The sequence below is a fragment of the Lissotriton vulgaris genome, chromosome 1_1 (genome assembly GCF_964263255.1).
Source record: "Lissotriton vulgaris chromosome 1_1, aLisVul1.2, whole genome shotgun sequence".
NCBI classification, from domain to species: domain Eukaryota; kingdom Metazoa; phylum Chordata; class Amphibia; order Caudata; family Salamandridae; genus Lissotriton; species Lissotriton vulgaris.
The window spans coordinates 270,453,423-270,473,685 of record NC_141685.1 but is presented as its reverse complement, the minus strand read 5'-3'; the positions used below and the strand labels follow the sequence as shown (position 1 = coordinate 270,473,685).

The following is a 20,263-nucleotide window of genomic DNA, read 5'->3' as shown; positions in this document are numbered from 1 at the left end:
AGAAAGGATTAAAATGATACAAGGTATGCAGCCACCAAAAACTAAAAGACAAGTGAGAATGTTCTTGGGAATGGTGGGTTACTGTAGACAGTGGATTAGTGGATTCTCACTGATTGCCAAGCCATTGCAGAGATTAACCAGAGCAGATATCAGAGACCCTATAGTTCTAACTAAAACTGAAATGGAAGCATTTAAACAACTGGAAACGAGCTTTTGTGAAGCACCAGCTTTAGGGATGCCTGACTATGAAAAAGAGTGTGAATTGTACTGCAGTGAACGAGAAGGGTGTGCATTGTCAGTACTGATTCAGAGACATGAAAAACTGAGAAAACCTATTGCGTATTTCTCAGCGGTCTTGGACCCTGTTGCAAAGGCATTGCCTGGTTGTCTGAAAGCGGTAGCAGTTACAAGAGTCAGTCTAGAACAAAGTGAAGGAATAGTGATGGGATTTTCTGTGGGGGTGTATGTACCTCATTCTGTGGAGATTCTCCTCACTAGGATGAAAACACAGTACCTAACCAACAATAGGATGACAAAATATGAAAAGACTATTCTGGGAGCAGAAAATGTGACAATCTCTAGATGCGTAAATGTGAACCCTTCTACATTATTGCCTGATACAATGGAAACTGAAGTGAGAAATGAGGTTGATCACAAATGCCTAGATGTTCTTGAATACTGTACCAAACCAAGACCAGACATTAGAGATGAGCCATTGCCTGAATCTGACTATGTGATGTTTGTTGATGGTTTTTGTCTGAGAACAGATGAGGGTGTTCTGAGTGCAGCATACGCTGTCTGTACAGTGGCAGATGTATTGGAAGCATCTTGTCTGAAAGGAATTCGTTCTGCTCAAATAGCAGATTGATTACTTTGATTCGAGCATGTGAACTGGGAAAAGAGATCAAGGTTACCATAGTGACTGATAGTCAGTATGGTTTTGGAGTTACGAGCAACTGTGGTCCCAAAGAGGTTACATGACTTCTGCAGGATCACCAATACGGAATGAAGAGTTTGTGAGAATGTTAATAGATGTGATTCAGTTGCTTGATAAGATCGCTGTTGTGAAATGTGCAGCTCACAAAAAGGGGGATGACTACATCATCCGAGGTAACAGGTATGTAGACTCAATTACCAAATATTGTGCTAAAAATCTTCCATCTATCAATCGGGACATGGAGAAAGAGCATGTTTCAAGTCCTTTAATTGCAAAAAACACAGTTGATGGACAGAATGCAGAACAATGTCTTACATTCACCCCAGTACAAAGATCTGGGCCTAAATCCATCGTTTTTTTGCACTCCACACCACCCTAGGTCAGACAATGGCTATATGCAAATCAGCCTTGACCCTGTGCCTCATGGGAACAGTCCAGCCCGAACTACCAAGCCATGTCTTTCCTAGACCGGAATCAAGCATCCAATGCCAACAACTATAGTTGAAACCTGGCAGGAAGTGAGGCAAAAGCAGGAAGAAGCTGATGAGGAAGAGAAAAATGTTTGCTTAAAAGCAGGATGCAGACAGAGAGGAAGTTGAAATCTGGGTTTACAAAGATGAAAGACCAGTAATGCCTGATTGCATGATTTCAAATATGGCCTGAATGTACCATGGTCAAGCTCATATTGGGAGAGATGCCATGCTTCGTCTATTTAGACAAACGTGGTATAATCCAAAGATCGGGATGATTGCTGAAAGCTTATGTCAGAGATGCATAGTATGCCAACAGTTTAATCCAAACAGGAGAACAATTGTGAGTTTGGGAACCCTAGGACAGGAGGGAGGTCCATTTATATGAATGCAATTGGATTTTATTGAGCTTCCGGCATGTAACAGACTCAGATATGTTTTGGTGATCATCTGTTTATTCTCCCGATAGGTAGAGGCTTTCCCTACAAGGAGGAATGATGGGCTAACTGTTGCAAAGTTACTTCTACGTGAAATCATTCCTAGATTTGGTTTCCCAGTGATGATCGAAACTGATCGTGGCCCACATTTTCAAAATGAACTCATGCAAATGGTATGTGAAGCACTGGACATTCGTCAGAGACTGCATTGTGCTTACAGACCTGAGGCTTCAGGAGTGGTTGAGCAAGTAAATGGAACAATTAAGAACAGGATTGCAAAAATGTGCTTAGCAACAGGACTAAAGTGACCCAATGCCTTGCCACTTGTTTTGATGACCTTAAGAAGCATACCTGACAGGAAAACTTTACTGAGTCCACATGAGATCCTAATGGGCAGGGTGATGAGACAAGTATTTGTGCCAGTTGATAAATTGTTAACAATTAATGATGACATCATACTGGATTACTGCAAAAACCTGTCTGACGTGGTGACTTCTGTGTTCCATCAGGTAGGAACTGAATCAAACACGAAAGAGAAAAGTCCAGCTCATGATCTAGTTCCTGGAGGTTGGGTAAGCATAAAAGTACACCGCAGAAGAAACTGTTTGGTGCCTCGTTGGCAGAGCCCAAGACAAGTCATTTTGGTTAGCACCACTGCAGTTAAGTGGGCTGGAGTAAAGAGATGGGTACACGCAAGCCACACTATTTGTGTGCCTGAACCTGAAAATCTAAAAGAAGAAGGTGAAAGTACAACTGATTCTGACTCTGAAGGTGAACCAGAGACAAGTCCAGATACTGAAGATCGACAGGAACGTCGATATCTGGAAGTATCAGATACTAGCTCTGCGTCTGAAGGAGAAGGAGAAATTCTTGAAGTACCGAATTCTGAAGATCAATCTGAAGATCGAGAATTGGTAAAGACTGACACCAGTAAGGACACTGAGCAAAGTGAAAATAAAACTGGTGAGCAAGAAAATTCCGAAGGACAGTCTGAAAACTCTGGAAGCAGGAACGAAGATCCTGATACTGGAAAAGAAGGAAAAACTCACGATAAGGATGAGATTCCAAGTACCAGCTATGGAGATGTTCCTAACAGAGTGAACAAACTGACAAAAGGGAAAACTGACTCTGAGAAAGAGAAAGATGTTGCAAAGTTCATCATAAATGAAACTGTCGAAGACACTGAAAGTGAGACTGACGACAGTGCAGATGAAACTTCATTGAGAAAGAGTCTGAGAAAAAGGGCTTGGAGAGTGGAACATAACACCACGGAGCTAAGACAAAAAGATTTTGTAAAGGAGATAATTGGCCTACAGGAAATGATGGACTGAGATTCAAACTGGTTAACAAAGAAATAAAACAAGAGGAGCAGGTTAATGAAATAACCAGTCAAAGAGAGAGATTGGGAAAGAAAATAAAAGTTGTCCAAAGACCAAAAAGAGTGAGAAGACCAAATCAGAACTACAAATCACCTGAATGGACTTGCAATTGAAGAGGTAAACACCAGTCAGGAAAATTTGAATTGCCCAAAGATAAATGGGAAAAGTGAGTAAAGGACTGAATTGCAAAGAAAAGTGGTAATTGATCAAAAAAATAAGGTAAAGGTAAAACCTGAAATCCTGATAAAAAGGGAGGATATTGTAAGTGAAAAGTAAAAGCTTGTAGGTGACACAAGGTCGGAGAAAATTTTGTTAGAAAAGAAAAAGCTTGTAGGTGACACAAGGTCAAAGAAAACTTGTTAGAAAATGTTGTTGTGTAAAAAAAAAAAAAAAAAAGTCAATAACGAGCATAAATTGAAATGTTCTATTTTTAGAAAATGGTGTTGATCATGCTTAATTTGTACCGGATTACTAATATTGATATGGATAATTTTAGCTATTGTTATTCCTTTTCGAGATAACCTAGTGAAGTTAAAACATAATGTGAGTTCAGGTGAACAAAATGTGGAATCAAAATCTAACAAGCAGCATGTATACAGGCCAGAATTACATCAAGATAGTTCTATTAGTGATTTTTCGAAAAATACATTTTCAAGATTGTTATCTGAGTATGTTAGGACAATGGACGCTAATGACTGTTATGCGTGTGTAAAGTTACCCGCATCTGTTTCTGAGGGGGTGACATATCATCACCTTCCACTTACATATGAAGTTACGCATAGTGTGAATGCAAGCCTGTTTTATCAAACAGGTAAACTGGAATATCATTATTCAAATTCAGATGAAGTTTTTGCAAAATTTAAAATTGATAATGTACTGAATAAGAAAAAGCCTACCACAGTTATGGGAGAATATTTTTTAGAAATAGACGAATTGAGCCACGACTATGCGTTTAAAAATAATTTGACATGTAAAATGAGAGTGGAAGAAAAGACATATTTAGATATGGTTGAGGAAAGGCGAATTGCTTATGAACGAAAAGAAAAAGTAAAGCATGAGAAATCGAAATATTGGACATTTAATGACGAGAATATTGATGAAAGAAATGTGAATGTAGCAATAAATATAGACACTCCATTGTTAGGGAAATTCTGTATTAGGAGAGACAATACTGTGTATGACAATTATTTTGTGGGAGCAAGTCAATGTAAAGACACTTATAGAATTCTAGGGGGTTGGGGATTTAAAGGGGGAAATGATCCAGTTTTTCCTGGTATTTACTTAATTTGCGGAAACAAGGCTTATTATAGATTACCTGACCACTGGTATGGGACTTGCTATGTGGGCTTTGTCTTTCCTAAAATCTTTCATGTAGATAGAGGTACTAATGGTATCCATGAAATAGGTAAACCTTTAAGTCATTGAAAAAGAGAGAGTGTTATAGAAATAATAGGTGATTTTTTGAGCACTGATAGCAGCAGTGGGAATATCTTTCAATGCAAATCAAATTCGAAGATTATCAACGATAGTATATCGTTTGTCAACAGACACAGCAGGTGGATTCCTATTGGTAAACACCAAAATGATTGCTATGAGAACAATGGTAATGCAAAATCGTCTTGCTCTTGATATAATATTAGCAAAAGAAGGAGGAGTTTGTGGAATTTTGAAGCTACAGCATTGCTGCACCTACATTCCAGATAAAAGTCAAAACATTGAAAAGTACATTACAAATATAACAGAGTTGCATAGAGAAACTGAACCACTGGAGGTTGTGGATTGTATTCTTGAACGACTTGGAAGAAGTTTTACAGCAGTTAAAGATTGGTTTCAAGAAATAGGTAGTTCGATTATAGGTAAAATACTAATTCCAGTAACAGTAATAGTATTAGTAGTTTTAATGATAAGATTATGTTGCATATACAGAGAGAGAAGAAATGTTAGAAAGTCATTAAAGAAGATGATCCAAGAGAAAAGAGAAAGAGAAAGAGAAAAAGGTGATATAGAAATGGAGGAATTCCGAGAAAAAGTCTTTCAAGAGACTAGAGAAAAAGATACTAGAGTATAAATCTATACTAATCTGAAGAATTTGAAACATGTTTTGTTACATTTTTGGGAAATTTTGGGAGATATTTGGTGATAAATCACCAAAGGGGGGAGTTGATGGAGCAAGGTGGAGAAACAAAATGTTGTGTACCCCTTGTGAAGTCACACTTCCATAATCATAATTTGAACAAATTGAATGACGTGTGAAACTAACCAATTTAGAATAAAAGTTGCACCTACACAGACATACGTGGGAAATTAATTATGCATATGTTGCAATCATAATTAACTAATTTTGTGATTATGTCATGTCCTAAACTAATAAGCAGCTTTGAGATAATGGAATGTGGCATAAATGTGCTTTTGTTTACGTATTTTGTGGCAAAACACGAGGATAATCATGCTTAAATGTGGCTATTTTTGCTGGATAACTACTAATAGGGAAAACCTTAGAAAGGGGGAGGTAAACAGAAGGACTACAATTCTTACATTAACGTTCATTTGTGTTTGTTTCTATGATAGTTCCCATTCTGGCCTGTGAGGCCTAGTGAAAAGATGGCTGACTTGTCGAACGGCGAATAGAAAATGAACTGAGCATGCACAAGCCCAAGTCCGAGTTCGAATGCGAGCTACTTGTGCCTGGAGTAAATACAGTTCAAGGACGATGTGGCCTGGAAGTATAGATGGCATGCCAGAATCATCCGACATGCCCTGACGCAGGCACACTTGTCCAATGATGCAAGGATATCTGAGTCACAAATATGATTGTGTATGTGCATGAATGGACACCTTCTTTCACATGATAAGTCAGCATAATTGTTTGAATAGGAACATGTTTGCAGTAGGATGCATCATGCATTATAAGTTGTTCTGACAAATGACAAATGAGTACATTTCTCCCAGTTGTGCCTACATATGTCTCCCAAGGGGAGGCGTGGCAGTGCGATGCATTTCTATTATGTTGCATTTCAACAACTGCAGGAATGTTTGATGGTCCATGGGTGTTGAGTGGGAACACACAAAGCAACACCCACGGTAACAGGCATGTGATGTAAAAGTTTTCGACACATATGTGCCATATTTACATGGGCAGTGAATGCCACACATGTCATCTTCACATATCACTGGTGATATGGTGGCGCTAGATGCTCTTTCAGTGCTTCACACGAAGTGATCCACCCTCGGCACTGGTTGCTTGTGAATGAGCAACTATACCATTTACATTTTATTTACTGTTGTGTGTCAGACATATGGAACAATGACCTCCCAACTTGCAATAATAGCATAGGAAATCATGTAGTATTTTCCAGGAGACTTTTGCGCTGCTAGTGCTTCTCATTTAATTATGGAGGGAGCAATGTACGGCGTTGCTGTAGACCTTTAAATAAGCCACATATGTGTTATTTATTTACTAATTGGGTCACCGACTTCCAGACCAAGATGGTCCAGCATGTCTCCCTCTCTGCTGACGACATCCTGCCAGCTGTGTTTCAATTGGTGAACTGTTTGATCCACATCGTATATGCGGGCAATGTGGTGCTGGACCTTAGACCACCTCTGCCGCCGTTCAGTTGGGGAGTAACTCTTGCTCACTCTGCCCCCTGTGCTGATCATTCGGCAGGAAATGAAAAATGAGCCACACTAGGCCCCCAAACTGTCTGTGAGACAAGTTTGTAGACCTGCCAGATATGTTAAATGAAACTTACACAAAATAACTAAAATCCCACACTTATAACTGACCAACACCTATCTACCCCAAATGAGCACTCACACCCCAGAAAAAGACAATTTAGACAACACAAAGAGTTTCATTTGACAATTCACAGGCAAAGAAATGTTTAAAGTTCACAAACAACAGAAAAAACAAAATACAAGGTCGGAAAACTAGCACAGGAATCCACAGCAGCCTCCTCCAACAAGCACACTTCTAGGACTTGTAAGTGAAAGAGAAAGTAACAGTGTGCTTCCTGATTTTCAGCATGGCTGAGTCATTGCATCATTTCCTGTATGGATGTGACACGTTTTTACGTTCTGCATCATATTTCAGACGAAGCGTTGTGATTTAGACACGATTGCCATTTACAGTTCACATCTGCATGTGTGATGTTTCTCTGTGTTGCGAGACTTTCAACTTTGTTGCATTAAGCTTCATGTGGTAACAAACATCTGTACAGAAGACGCGACCTGTTTTTCATTTTGTGTCAATATTCGCCAAGATGTGACACGTTTTGTGAGTCAAAGTGACTCAACCCTGATTTATGTATGAATAAGTAGAGATGCATGGTATTGTGCAAGTGATGTGTCACGTACTGCTCATGTATGGTTATTTTTCGACATAATGTACCCTTGTGGCTATGTGGTGGTCATTTTTTGTTCTGACATTGACGTACATCATGGGATATGTGTCCATACTTTTGTTGTCATTAAAATGTTGGGATGTTTGTGGTACTTTTACATGCAACTTGCACAACAGGTGCACAAAGTTGCATCACGCATCAGAAGCACTGCCTGCAGGACTATTCTTAACATGTCACAGCCAGGCACCCTGCATGGTTTCACATATGCTTGTGTGTATTCCCCCCACCTCGTACGCAACACTTTGCATGTTGGGGAGACATGGCTGTTGGTGTGGCTTTTCCATACCACACACATGTCCACTATTGCATTTCCACATTTATGGGCAATCATATGTGCATATGTGTATTCAACTGCTACACGACACCCGTGTTGATGTCACAAGACACAATGAGGTGACAATTCATTTTTTGACGCATAGATTTTCACTCTTCAAATGTGTGCTGCATCAGACATCACATATTTTAAGAGGTGATCTGCCTAAATGTATTTAGTTCTGACATGAAGGTGCCCCTTTCTGCAGCGATGCATGTTATCCACACCACCAAGCCATCCTTGCACCATGGTGCAAGTATGCTTCTGCCGACGCATGCCAGCAGTTTGTGCGCTTGCACAGAGTACACCACAGAGAACAACATGTGTTAGTGAATATGTTGCATGTCTGTGCCTCATTATTGACCCAGCTTAACTCTGCAAATGTCCTTGCAGAAACATGCAGTGTTATTTTATCATTCACAGGGACAGTTGTGCACAGTATTGACACTTCACATGGGAGATGTTCTTATTTGTGATGTTTACAACAAGGGGTGGTGAGGGACAGAGTCTCTGAATTAAGCAGAAAGCTCTCACCCAGTCAAGAGATCAGGGCTAGATCCAACACCGTTTTTTAGCTCACTGCACCATCCCAGTTTCAGAACCTGGCTGTATGCAAATTAGTCTGTTCCTGTCCCAGTGCATGATGGGAACAGGGCAAACCAAACTACAAAAGCCAATTCTTACACTGGGAAGGAAACAAGCTCCCGGGGACCGGTTTCTGGCATTACAGCCGTCTTCGGCCCGGTTTGCTTGAATCCTGATGGTGCAATGAGCAAGGGTCTCACATCTGAGAATACCCTTCCACGCTTAGGGTGGACAAAAATATTTACAACAAGGGGTGGTGAGGGACAGAGTCTCTGAATTAAGCAGAAAGCTCTCACCCAGTCAAGAGATCAGGGCTAGATCCAACACCGTTTTTTAGCTCACTGCACCATCCCAGTTTCAGAACCTGGCTGTATGCAAATTAGTCTGTTCCTGTCCCAGTGCATGATGGGAACAGGGCAAACCAAACTACAAAAGCCAATTCTTACACTGGGAAGGAAACAAGCTCCCGGGGACCGGTTTCTGGCATTACAGCCGTCTTCGGCCCGGTTTGCTTGAATCCTGATGGTGCAATGAGCAAGGGTCTCACATCTGAGAATACCCTTCCACGCTTAGGGTGGACAAAAATATTTACAACAAGGGGTGGTGAGGGACAGGTTCTGAGCTGGGATGGGGCAGTGAGATAAAAAACGGTGATGGATCAAGCCCTGATCTTTTGACTGGGTAAGAGTGGTCTGTTTAACTCAGACACTCTGTTCATCACCACCCCCTTTTTGTAAATCGTTTTTGGCCACTATAGGTGTGGCAGGGTATACTCAGACATGAGTCCCTTTCTCACTGCTCCATCAGCATTCAAGCAAGCCGGGCTGAAGAAGGCTGAAATGCCAGAAACCGGTCCCCGGTAGCTTGTCTCCTTTCTGGTGAAGAATTGGCTTGGTAGTTTAGTCTGCCCTGTTCCCATGATGCACTGGGCCAGGGACAGACTGATTTGCATATAGCCAGGTTCTGAGCTGGGATGGGGCAGTGAGATAAATAACGGTGATGGATCAAGCCCTGATCTTTGGACTGGGTAAGAGTGGTCTGTTTAACTCAGACACTCTGTTCATCACCACCCCCTTTTTGTAAATCGTTTTTGGCCACTATAGGTGTGGCAGGGTATACTCAGACATGAGTCCCTTTCTCACTGCTCCATCAGGATTCAAGCAAGCCGGGCTGAAGAAGGCTGAAATGCCAGAAACCGGTCCCCGGTAGCTTGTCTCCTTTCTGGTGAAGAATTGGCTTGGTAGTTTAGTCTGCCCTGTTCCCATGATGCACTGGGCCAGGGACAGACTGATTTGCATATAGCCAGGTTCTGAGCTGGGATGGGGCAGTGAGATAAATAACGGTGATGGATCAAGCCCTGATCTTTGGACTGGGTAAGAGTGGTCTGTTTAACTCAGACACTCTGTTCATCACCACCCCCTTTTTGTAAATCGTTTTGGGCCACTATAGGGGTGGCAGGGTATACTCAGACATGAGTCCCTTTCTCACTGCTCCATCAGGATTCAAGCAAGCCGGGCTGAAGAAGGCTGAAATGCCAGAAACCGGTCCCCGGTAGCTTGTCTCCTTTCTGGTGAAGAATTGGCTTGGTAGTTTAGTCTGCCCTGTTCCCATGATGCACTGGGCCAGGGACAGACTGATTTGCATATAGCCAGGTTCTGAGCTGGGATGGGGCAGTGAGATAAATAACGGTGATGGATCAAGCCCTGATCTTTGGACTGGGTCAGAGTGGTCTGTTTAACTCAGACACTCTGTTCATCACCACCCCCTTCTTGTAAATCTTATTTGTGATGTGACATCACATTGTTGCATACTATTCACTGCTGCGGATGTTATGACATTGCCTATTGGCATAATGTGTGACTTCATGTGTAAGTTTAATGAGAATGCCTCTCATGAACAATTTTGACAGTCACTGCTTGAGACAGGTGGACATGCTAGTAAAGACCGATGTATGTAGCCATTTGCATGTGGCGGTGCGCATATGCCAGTCTGTGTGCCACATCTGTCGATTTATTAGTGGGATGAATGCAAATGCCCTATCTGTAGCAATAGGGTGCACACACAAGCGGATGCAACACCTTCTTTTTCATGAACTCCCTCTGAGGCGGAAAGCTGGAGGTATTTTTAACTGCTACGCACTGTTTGAAAATTTATTATCACTTAGTTGATTTTAACCCCACAAAAGCCATCCAGGCTCACCTGTGCTAAAGCGCTCACTCCTAGCGCCAGCCAGACCCTCAGAATCGAGCAACGCCCTCACCGCCAGCGCGGCAAAGGTGTAGCCACGCCCCCTGCGAGGCCACGCCCACCACCAATTATACCGAGTACAAAAACGCTTGACAGCGCAACGAATCCTCATTGACCTGAACTCCCTCTGAGGCGGAAGGCCGGAGGTATTTTTAACTGCTACGCACTGTTTTGAAAATTTATTATCACTTAGTTGATTTTAACCCCACAAAAGCCATCCAGGCTCACCTGTGCTAAAGCGCTCACTCCTAGCGCCAGCCAGACCCTCAGAATCGAGCAACGCCCTCACCGCCAGCGCGGTAAAGGTGTAGCCACGCCCCCTGTGAGGCCACGCCCACCACCAATTATACCGAGTACAAAAACGCTTGACAGCGCAACGAATCCTCATTGACCTGAACTCCCTCTGAGGCGGAAAGCCGGAGGTATTTTTAACTGCTACGCACTGTTTTGAAAATTTATTATCACTTAGTTGATTTTAACCCCACAAAAGCCATCCAGGCTCACCTGTGCTAAAGCGCTCACTCCTAGCGCCAGCCAGACCCTCAGAATCGAGCAACGCCCTCACCGCCAGCGCGGCAAAGGTGTAGCCACGCCCCCTGCGAGGCCACGCCCACCACCAATTATACCGAGTACAAAAACGCTTGACAGCGCAACGAATCCTCATTGACCTGAACTCCCTCTGAGGCGGAAAGCCGGAGGTATTTTTAACTGCTACGCACTGTTTGAAAATTTATTATCACTTAGTTGATTTTAACCCCACAAAAGCCATCCAGGCTCACCTGTGCTAAAGCGCTCACTCCTAGCGCCAGCCAGACCCTCAGAATCGAGCAACGCCCTCACCGCCAGCGCGGCAAAGGTGTAGCCACGCCCCCTGCGAGGCCACGCCCACCACCAATTATACCGAGTACAAAAACGCTTGACAGCGCAACGAATCCTCATTGACCTGAACTCCCTCTGAGGCGGAAAGCCGGAGGTATTTTTAACTGCTACGCACTGTTTTGAAAATTTATTATCACTTAGTTGATTTTAACCCCACAAAAGCCATCCAGGCTCACCTGTGCTAAAGCGCTCACTCCTAGCGCCAGCCAGACCCTCAGAATCGAGCAACGCCCTCACCGCCAGCGCGGCAAAGGTGTAGCCACGCCCCCTGCGAGGCCACGCCCACCACCAATTATACCGAGTACAAAAACGCTTGACAGCGCAACGAATCCTCATTGACCTGAACTCCCTCTGAGGCGGAAAGCCGGAGGTATTGTTAAATGCTACGCACTGTTTGAAAATTTATTATCACTTAGTTGATTTTAACCCCACAAAAGCCATCCAGGCTCACCTGTGCTAAAGCGCTCACTCCTAGCGCCAGCCAGACCCTCAGAATCGAGCAACGCCCTCACCGCCAGCGCGGCAAAGGTGTAGCCACGCCCCCTGCGAGGCCACGCCCTCTACGACCAGCACAAATGTGCCGACCTCCCCAGCGCAGCGGACGTGCGCAGTGGGAGCGCCGTTTGCGCGCCAAAGGCGCGCCTAAGGCAAGCCCGTCTGCGCCCGTCCGCGCACGACCGGGCCCAGGGCCAGAACCCCTGCCCGATTCTCCTCACCCAACCATAAGGTACTCCCGTAGAGATCTATTGAGCCTCAGACCCCCCCCACCCTCTTGTGACTACATCCACAACCTTAAGGGACCCTTCACTCGCTGCTCCCTATGCAAACCAGTCCAGCTCACCCTTCCCACTAAACCCAGCAAACCCGCCACCCTTAACCTTGCCTCTCTAAACTGTCGTTCACTCCCAAAACATGCGACTCAGATTCCCGATATCATAGAAGAACATGGAATCGATATACTCTTCCTCACGGAGACATGGCTCGGTCCCCACTCACAAGCAGACATGGTACTAGCAACACCACAGGGCTATTGTATTCAATCCCTACCCCGTCCTCTAGGTAGAGGAGGCGGTGTAGCTATCATCCATCGAGAACACCTTCACTGCAAAACCCACGACGCACAGATTACCGATGCCGAAACTTTGCATTTTACCATCACGCTCAATCCAACTACTTCTCTAACAGGACTCCTCATTTACCGCCCCCCCGGCATCCCAGGCCCCTTCACCTGCTCTCTTTTGGACCTAGTCACGACTCAGGCCCACTCCTTATCGAACTATTTGATAGTTGGGGATCTGAACATTCACCTAGAAGACCCGGCCGACTCAGTAGCCAATGATCTGATTCAAGACCTAGCGGCCTTCGATATCCGTCTACTAAACTCCGGAGCCACCCATATCAAGGGCCACTTATTAGACCCCGTATTTACCAGCTCGCTCTCAATACTAGCAAAGGAGGCTCTTCCCCTCCCTTGGACAGACCACTTCTTGGTCCCTTTCCAATTACCTGGAACCTTCACGAAAAACCGTACACCCCCTACCTTTAGTAAGGATAGGACCTGGCCCAGACTCTCCACAGACGATTGGGCTCAGACCCTTGAAAAATACATCCCTGCTCACGCTGAAGACCCAAATACGGCAGACAGAAGATTCAGGGACTGGATCACCGCTTCCCTAGACCTAGTACTCCCACTTAGAAATAGGGAAAATAAAAACGGCAAACATGGCTCAGCACCATGGTACTCCGCAGAACTAAGAACACTTCGCAAAAACTGCAAAAAGGCCGAACGACTCTGGAGAAAGACTTGGCAATATGCCAGCAGAGAAGCCTACCAAGCCACGGTCAAACTTTACAAAGAGGCCATTAAATCAGCCAAAGCTTCTTACTATAACACACGAATACAAGAAGCATCCAATTCAGCCCGGAAATCCTTTTTAATCGTCAAAGAGCTGACCAAGGTCCCCACCACCTCCCCCTCCAACACCCCCAAAGTTGATAGAAGTAACGAGTTAGCCAACTTCTTCAACGAGAAAATCACCCGCATCCTGGCCTCCCTCCCACCCCCCATCTCCCCTAGCTCTACGGAAAGTAGCACCTCCCTCGAGCAGACTGAAAGCATCTGTCGTCCATCGCTTCAGACCTTTCGACCTGTCACCCCCGTAGAAGTTGAGCGAACCTTAGTAAAAATGAAAAGTGGATCCCCTCTGGACCCAGCCCCTATAAGGTTCCTCAAGACCGTAGCATCAGTAATTGTGCCTACCATTACGGACCTTATCAACTGCTCACTCACCCACGGAACCGTCCCCGACAGTTGGAAGAGTGCTGTGGTCAAAGCACTCTTAAAAAAACCCCAGCTAGATCCATCAGACCTGTCAGATTATAGACCAATATCCCTACTCCCGGGCATTAGCAAAGTCACCGAGAAACTGGTAAACATCCAACTGTCCCAGTTCCTTGAAACAAATAAACTGCTCCGACAATCCCAAACGGGATTTCGCCCAGGCCATGGAACAGACACCGCACTCCTCGCAGTTATTGAAGAGGCAAGGAGCTTACTAGATTCAGGAGGATCAGTGGCAGTGATCCTCCTGGATCTAAGTGCAGCCTTTGACACGGTTAACCACCGTGTCCTTCTGCATAGACTGGCAAATGCAGGACTCACCGGGACAGCCATCAAATGGATCGAATCCTTTCTTACAGGACGCACCTTTCAAGTATGGGACGACAGCCATCACTCATCCACCCTCCCACTCACCAGCGGCATCCCCCAGGGCTCCTCCCTAAGCCCGACGCTTTTTAATGTCTATATGGCCCCCCTCGAGGATGTGGTAACACCATTCAACATCAAAATGGTGAGTTACGCTGACGACACCCAACTAGTCGTCTCCTTGTCCCAGCTGACTGACCACCCTGAAAATCTAACTAACTGCCTCATAGACATCCACGGCTGGATGAACGCCTCATCACTGAAACTGAATGGGACCAAGACAGAGGTAATGCTACTCGGCAAGCAATGGACAACTATCCCGCCTACAATATGGCCCGATGTGTTCGGAGAAATTCCCCCCCCTAAATCTGAAATCAAGACACTCGGGGTGTGGCTTGAGCCACAGCTTACGATGAAAACCCAGGCAACCAAGACCGCGGGCACATGCTTTGGACTCATGCGCACGACCCGTAAAATCCTGCCATTACTCCCACCTAGGTCCAGAAAGCTCCTTATCCAAGGCCTAGTGTTGTCCCGTCTGGACTACAGCAATCTGGTCTATCTGGGAGCCCCCGAGGCAACCATCACAAAACTCCAGCGGACTCAGAACGCGGCAGCACGCCTGATTACCAACACCCCCTCCAGAATATCCGCCAAGCCAGCCCTCATAACCCTGCATTGGCTCCCCGTGCGCCAAAGGGTGCATTTTAAGGCAATGTGCATAACACACAAGCTTTACAACGGATCTGGGCCAGCGATCCTAAGTAAAATGATCACACCCTATACAGCAACCAGATCATTACGATCTCAAAAGGAGAATCTAGTCTGCATCCCCAGATTCAAAAAAGCCCGCACAGGAGGCAGACAATTCTCCGTTCAGGCGGCCAAGGGCTGGAATGCACTGCCTCGCGCCCTCAGACTGGAATCCAACTACCTTGCTTTCCGCAAAAATCTTAAGACCCATCTGTTTCCCAAATAACACCCTTCGATCACCTTCCCTCTCAATAGGAATTCAAGTTTCATAGCGCGGGGATGCCCTTGGGTCACCAGGCGCTTTAGAAATCGCTAAAATAAAATAAATAAATAAATGTTCTATGTGTGAGTCAAATCCATATGTACACACATATTACATACACAGATTATATGGATGATTCATGACATAAAAGCAATTCACATTCGATGCTGTTGTATCTTATGACTTGTATACAAAATGGACACAAAGGCAAGTCTTTAACCCCTTAAGTGCTGCGCCCGTTCAGCGGCCGACGGCACCACTATCTCGGGAGTGCTGCCGTCGGCCGTTGAACGTTCCAACTGCACCTGCGCAATGGAACTTCCAGCACTGGAGCTGCACGTTCCATAGCTGCTAAGGTGTTAATGTGTATTTGGTAGTTTATAGTACATATTCTGGTACAAATGTTGAATAGCGACATCATGTGAAAAATTGAATGACACTGTAGTGCAACATCTTATCCCTGCAGCAGTGTTGAGTATGAATCGTCCTTCTGCTTCTCATTCATCATCATCATTATCCATTTGTTTATGGGGCTGTTCCTCTTCATCCCAGGGCACATTTATTTTGACACATTTATTATGTAGTATTGCACATACAATGATCATCTTGCAGACCATTTCTGGTGAATACAGTAGCCTTCCACCTTATAAATCCAGGCACCGAAAGCTGGACTTGAGCAGACCAAGGTTTTTTTCTATGATGTTTCTTGTTCGGCAATGTGCATGGTTGTATGCCTTTTGAGGATCAGTCTGGCGATTGCCAAATGGTGTCCTCAACCACTTATGGAAGACCATATCCTTGATCAGCTGAAAGTAAGATAAATGTGTTCACTTTTATGACAATTGAGTATACATGGCGTGTGGTGTAAGTCATGTTTGCAAATATTTTAAGTGGGATTACTGTTTGGGGAAATTACATGTCGCGTTTAACATTGTGTGGCCCATTGTTTGTGACACATGTCACTTCACTTGTTGTCTATCATTTGTTGTGAATGACAGTGGATGGTGCATTGCATTGCATGATTTGTCAACTCAAAGGTATGAGGTCTTGCAATGTGTAAGTGATACTTGTGTACTTATTATGTTTGATGCACACTTTCCCTGATTGTGCATGGCACCCCTAGGCCCATTTCACTATGGAGGTGCTGCAAATGATGATTTGTCTATGCAGAAGTGAATCAGTTTCAAGGCACTGTGATGCAACATATTTCTATTGATTGTTTTATTCAATGTGTTTGCCCCAGCATTGTCACACATTCAAATGACACAGCCCTGCACAGGCACCCTTGTACCATGGTGCACAAATGCCTGCATCATGTATAGATTGTTTTTGAACATGAAGGGACACCTTAATGCGCGGACACATTCCATTTAGCTGAATTCCTATTTCCATGCATGCTTTTCAATGCATTACATCTCGAAAGAGATACATTGAATTAAATGAGATGTGTGCATATATTGACATTGTGCCTTATTATACACAACATGTTTTTGCAGGGCATTCTTTTGCTTTTACGGCTTATATCTTTTTGCTCTTTCTGATGTGTGTCAGGATGCATGGTTGCTTTGTAAAAGGACCCACAGCAACAACCATGTAACACACCATACACACATAGCCTTGCATGAAAGTGACAGTATTAGTTGGCACACGGAAAGCTACACATGGTGAATTCATGTGCCATGTAATAGAGGACCAGCAGGTTACGCCCACCATACATCACACAATGTGTTGTCCCAGCTGTGCACGGAGCTCATACAGAATCAGACTACACTTGTGTACACAGGTCCCCAAGAAGAGAAGCTGTGACATGTCACATAGACTGTTTGGCATACATGGCTAACTCTGACGCATGCTGCCATGAGGGCAGAATATTAAATTATTGTGCTCATCAGCTTTCATATATTAGGTCCATATGTCAGTATGCATGTGGTTTACTAAATAGAATTTTGATAGATATTTCATATTCCATTGTAGACAGGTGCTGTGACTAGGTGCACATGTAGGCAAGGTGATGTCTGTTGAGGTAATTGGAATTTTCATGGTCAATTGTGTCCCCTAACGTAGACCCCAACGGCTCCATGTACGAGTTTCAAGTACATGTAATTTCCCTCCACAACCGAATCTGAAGACGCAAATACATTTGCGTCCAACGTTAACATGTCCTCTATCAGATCCACCATGAATGGATCGATAATTCCGTTCCTAAGTATGCCGTGCCACCGTCTTTATCTGGTGCACTTTCACGTTTTCCTGGCTCTGCCGAGCTAGGCCCTGATTTCTGTCTTCAAGCCATTTATGCCTCTGCCTCTGAAAGCTGTAGCCTGGAGATGCATCCCTGACCTCTGCCTTACTTCCTGCCAAGCGAGCGGTGCCCGGCTCGGCGTGGTCTGCCTGCCAAAGACAGTATTTTGCCTTCAAGTTATCAGCATAGCCAGCTCAGCTCCTCGAAAACACATTCCTGTCTAGTGAAATACGAAAACATATCCCTGACTGCAGAGCAAGGGCCAAGCCTTCCTGTCCTCCCTCATGCAATTCATTGCTCCCGTTGCCATGGTAGGCCCCCGTCTTCAAGCACTTGCACCTAGACACGCATACATTCAGTATAGCATAGCCTCTGCCCGAAAGACCTTTTACTCTAGAATAAACATCCTCCAAACACCAGATATCAGATATGTTTTAGGAACAGGTCGATCTGACATGCCAGACTTCTGTCTCTTCTACTCGTGTTAAAAGTCAGATATACGTCAATCACACGTCATATTAGCTGCGCGCGCATCCAGGCCTTAGGTTTCAGCTGACTCTGCAAGAATTCTTTAAGCATCCACCCACTAATGACACTTTTCTGTGACGTTTCTAGTTCACGCCTCTGTGCACACCCATATTCACGCCTCTTTGCTACGCACATGTGTTCTTATCATATACATTTCACTTGTCACGCCTACTGTATTCAATGCTATTGTGTCATTTTACTATATATGTCATGGTTTATGAATAAATCGTTGACATCTTTTCCAGCCATCATTGCATACCCGAACCCTTGTATTGATGGACGAGATCTCCATTGACTCGAGTCATTTAGTCATTTATGATTAAAACCCTTAAGACTCAGACACCACGGACTCTGCCTCTCATTTGATTGAGCTATTCTTTTGTAACCTGTCTGAAATTATATGGAAAAAGGTATACGGTAAAATATTTACCACATAATTTGGCGCCCGAACAGGGAACCCTCCTCCACCCCACGCGCCGGTGATGTGTCGCAGATTCTGCCCCCGACTACAGCTGTGACGGACCCCATGCGCATCTGCAGGATTTCCTGTGTCTCCCTCAGGCCTACGGAGGTGACGGAGACTGCGGCCGACATCAGACGAGGCGGTGAGGAGTGCGGAGGATCCCGACCAGAGCCCAGCCGAGAGAGCAGTGTCCGAGGTGTCGAGAGGCCCACCAGTAGAGTCGAGGCGCATGCGTAGTGCGCGGCAGAAGCAGTGACGTCAGTCCAGTCCAGTCGAGTTTCCTAGGCCTTCCGTTCTGTGCTTCCCGGTGAGTACCGTTGCTGGGGACGCATCTAGACGGGTACATTAATTTGTGTCCGGTCAAGACGGGTTTGGGTACACAGACCCGGTCTGCACTGTTTAGCAGTGTATCTGTACTGTTTAGCAGTGCATCAAGTATATATTACGGTGTTTTTGTTGTTCATTTTGAAATGTTTCAATGTATTTTAATGTCGTGGTATGAATGATTGTTCGCAATTCTTACTGTGTTTATTGTGTAAAGTGTCTAGATTGAGGTAGCAATGCCTTTATTCTCGAAATTACGACAGATAGGAACTAGAAAAGGGATACTCGAGGAAGCTGTTCCCATCCCACCCAGGGACACTCCTGGCCATTTTATGTACCACAAGCACGGCTTAGATGCCATATTATATCTCGACTTGTGGGTGGATTACACGAAGGACTTAGCAGAGAATCAGAGATGGCCCGTTACAGGGACATGGGATGCCGAGTGCATCATGAGAGTAGAAGAAGCGTTGTGGAAGAAGAAAGCCAGACAGTCACAGAAAGATGCCATTGAATTATGGCGTAAAGAAGCACACAGACGGACAGAGAAAGCACTCAGAAAAGCAGAGAAAAGTAGAGAGGATTCTGAAAAAGCCAAAGAAAAAGAACTACTAGAAGAAGGAGAACGAGTTAGAATGGAACAACACGACAGACAGAGTAATGCCATTTTGACAGGACTGTATCCAGTCCTGGCCGAGGGCCTGCCCAAGGCGACCCCGGAAATACCGAAAGATCTGCCCCCTCCATTGGTTCCGACTAAATTACGTCATAAGACCGCAGCAGACATTTTCCTTTCTTCCTATTTAGACAATGTAGCTCCTGCATATACCAATGTACCTGTCCGTGTGCCACCTGTTGACAATAACCTACCACCTGATAATGATCAGCCCCCAGGTCCGCAACAGCAGACCCCTCCCAGACCGCTTCCTCCCGGTCCGCTTCCTGCACCCGTACCCGTTGTTCCCCCTACTATTCATCCGCTTAACCCTTTTGGGACTAGCACTATTCAGATTCCAACCCAGTTACAACCAATACCGACCCTACAGCCAGGTTATGCTCAAGCCTCCGCCTCAGGAGGTGCTACAGGAGGTTATCGCACCCCACCACAGTTACATCGAGTGACTATGAGAGAATTCGCAATGTTGCGGACACCTAAAGGTGCCCCGGCAGAACAGCTTAGAGAACAGCTTACAGATTGCAGATATGACACAGTGCCTGGTACAACAGGACCCATGTTGTTAGCGTCCCTACGTTTAAGACGTGTTACAGATTATTTGCAATTACTACCAGAAATGCCAGACCATCTAGACAAATTGTATCATTTTATTAGAACA

General features: G+C 44.8%; 1 pseudogene; it reads left to right on the top strand.

Annotated features, from left to right (window-relative positions):
• The first annotated feature begins 977 nt into the window (after window positions 1-977).
• Window positions 978-3,175, top strand: LOC147746901 (uncharacterized; annotated as a pseudogene).
• Window positions 3,176-20,263: the final 17,088 nt, after the last annotated feature.